Below are 3,791 nucleotides of genomic sequence, written 5' to 3' on the forward strand. Positions count from 1 at the left end.
ATTAATTATTATTGTTATTAAATTATTAATACCTATTGGTTCCTTCTGCATATAGGTTTTCCAACATAATTTTGAAACGGAAAGCAATTGGGAATCATTTGATTTGCTTCTTCTCTGTCCTTCATGTGTTGTTTAATTCGGACATCTGTTCTCCTTCCATAATTTCGATGTCGCAGAGACCATCAGCCCGTAATGTCTTTCTTCCATTTCGGCTAATCATTACTCTTCTTTCCCTTTCATAAAATTGAAAGCTGCTGCATTTAGTCTTAATGCATATTCAAATATTTCATTTTTCCTATATTTAATCTTGGGAGAAATTTGCTTCAATCACAATATTATTATTATACCAAAATATGTTCCTTTTTTTTTTGTTGAAAACCTTTTTGCCTAGTTTTGTGGTTCTATCCTTATATTAGTAATTCTAGGCTTGTGCTATCTTCAAATAGCTATTTATTATTGATTCATTTTTTTGAATTCAACAGGAATTTCATGTAGTTTTTTAACAATCAAATGAAATAAATGAATGAATAAAAAGAATTTTTAAGTGGTCCTTTCTTGAATAATTTTTATTTTGCGATAAATCATAATACCATTGCTAGTAATATATCGTTTTTATTTGCTTATCAAATTTCATCCATTACTAATACTTCCATGCATAATTGTTGTTGACGAGTACATGTGCAGAACGATAAATCCTTTCTTTCTATCTGATATAATCACTAAAATCACCACTTTTTTATAACCATCAAACATTTTTCATTCATTTTGAACTATTGAAATTGTACTGAAACAAATACGATCTAGAAAGGCCAAGATCGGGAAAGATAGAAGGATAGTTAGGGAAAAAGAACGGTTTAGAAAGGTCAAGATCAAGGTCAAGATCTCTTTTCCTAGAAAGATAGAAGGGTAGTTAAGGAAAGAAAACAATCTACAAAGGTAGAAAAATAGCTGGGAACAAAATATGATCTAGGAAAAACAGAGCAACATTTAATGGGAATATGTAAAATCTTTCAGATAACAAGTATAATATCTTATAATAGTGTTAAGAAATATATGATATGAAGGTATTATGAGATGATTTTTAGGTAATTAAGCCTAAAACTAAGCCCAGGTAATTAAACCTAAAATTAAGCCTAGGTAATTAAACCTATTGATACGCTTTACTTTCAGTTATTTACAGTTCGCATTGAAATAATTATCCGAATTGTATGGAATTAGTAAATTGAATCGATCGTAAAAACGATAAAACTGAAAAGTGAACATTATTGTTCCTATAAACGAAAAGAAAAAAATGAATATATAGAATATCCGGAAGAATCGTCGGATAGAATTATCCGTCTACGGTTAAATGACCTCACTCTCATCTTTATTGTTATAAAATTCATTCTTAATCCATGTTTAATAAATTGATTTTTTAAATGTTTAAATCAAATTTCATTTCCTCGAACACATAAATGATTCATTGAACTATTATTACTCATCAGAATGCTAGGGATAACTTATGCAAATTCTTATCAAGTTTGTAGTAACATCTAAAGGCGGGGTAGTTTTCAAAGAGTTGGATTTATTATACTTTTCATGACTTGAAATGACATAGTGACGAAAAATTCGTTAACCTTTAGTAATGTTAAACTATCGTTATCAATGCTTTGTTGTTATCAAAGCATTGATAAGATTGATTTCTTTGTTTTGAAAAAATAATTTAAATATAGTGAAATCACTAATGATAACAGGATGTTTTTGAAATAATTTAGTTTGTATCTTAGCTGGATTTTTTACTTCATCAAACAAAATTTAAATCTTAATGAACTGTATATGCTTTGGGTTAATTAAGAACTTGAACTAAATAACTTGTGAAATTTAATTTAACAGTGAATTGGATAAATAAATGTTCTCTCTCCTATCATAAGAGCATCTGAGAAATATGCTGTAATGATAGCGGGATATCATTTTGTCTTTATCTCCCTATCATATCCTTATCAGTTTACGATAATCTAAAAAAAAAGAAAAATGTCATCATAATGAATTAATTATTCAAATTTATGAATATAACTTAGTTATCATCTTCTAAAAAAAGTGACTTCAATATGAAGCTAAATTTTTGAAACATTAAACTTCGAAAAATCTATGGTTATTACTACGTAAAAGGTTGAATTCAATTTCCCTGCAAAATTACTTCGAGCACAATTCAATTTCCTTACAAAATTAGTTCGAGCATTTGAATTTATCTTAATTTAATTACTCTGTCCTTAATTTGATTGTTGAAGGATAATTTTTAAAAGATCAGATATAAATGTGTGATGTAAAAAAGATTCGTTACATGATAAACGAATTTCGCAATAACACTCGCAAAAATATTTTTTTTTTTTTATTTTATGGAAGAAATTTTCATTAATCAAATACAATCATTTAATTTTTAATGACTTTATGACAAAAAAAAAAACGCAAATTAATAATTAAATTGTTGGTTGCAAAAAAAAAAAATTCCACAACTTTTTAATTATCTAAAATTTAGCTCAGTGATTTTTAACCTTCCCTTGACCAGTGACCACTTTAGCTCTTTTATTTGGAGCAATCGAGATTATAAAGTTCAAAAATGATAAATTCTATTAATTTGAAAATAAACCTTAATCGAAATATTTAATTTAATTTAGCAATTAAACCTAAAATAAAAACTTAAAATAATATACAAAAGAAAAAAAATAGGAACAAAGTTACAACAAAGTTTTTTCCCCTTCGTTCATTAATAATTTTTTGCTCAATGTGCTACCATCTTTATGAATCCATTTGTACTCTCCGTGAAACACCGGTCGAGAATCATTAATTTTAAATAAATTTATAGATAATGTAAATTTTACATTACAACAAAATATTTGATTAATAGTTTAGTTTTAAAAATAAAAATGATATCGAAGAAAATGTAAATCACATTGATTTGTTTTTTTTTTAATTTAAAAAAAAAAAAAAATCAGCCAAATGTCATCAATCTTTCATACTATTTTTAGCCATTGCTTCCTTCCTTCTTTTTGTCTTTTCTATCATTTAAATATGAATACATCTATCTTTCCTTTGAGCCATATCCATATTGTCTCCTTTCTTTCCTTTTTTTTTTTTACTATATTAGGATGACTCATTCGTTAGACCAGAATGACAAATGACTGATAGTTTATTTATCCACAAAAAAAGTGAAACGAGACATTTCAAATACAACTCATGAATATTATTACATCTGATCCGAAAAATTCTTGAAGAAATTATATCATTTGTAACAGGATGGATGAAATGATAACAAGTGATGAGGTCATCAATGAAGAAATTACACTTAAATTTTGTTTCTTCTATGAAATTGCTGATAATATGTCAAATATCCTGTTTGATAATATTCCGGTTTCTCTAAGTAATTCCGATTGACCAATTTTTTCATCACTAAACTTTCTGCTCCTTTTCCATCCCTTTTACTTCTTAGCATTGCTCATCTGAAAAGCATATAATCTATAACGATAGGCACATTTTCTGGCTAAATGCTGCGTTTGTTCAATAAATTTTTGAGTGCATTTTGCTTACTTTGGTCAATTATTAAAATGACCAATGGTCAAACCATTCCATTTGTCTCTCCTATCCTTTATCCTTTTTCTCATTTCCTTTAGTCTTCCTAACCTTTAACAAATCATGTTACTCTTTCTTAGCTATTATCTCTCTTTTATATTTGGATGGGAGAGGAGAGAATGGCTTATAGAAGGTTTATTCATTAGAGTGGCTTACAAAACATTTATTAATTCGTAGTGTTATGC

The sequence above is a fragment of the Loa loa genome, assembly GCF_000183805.2.
Source record: "Loa loa unplaced genomic scaffold supercont3.35, whole genome shotgun sequence".
In the NCBI taxonomy this organism is placed as follows: Eukaryota; Metazoa; Nematoda; class Chromadorea; order Rhabditida; family Onchocercidae; genus Loa; species Loa loa.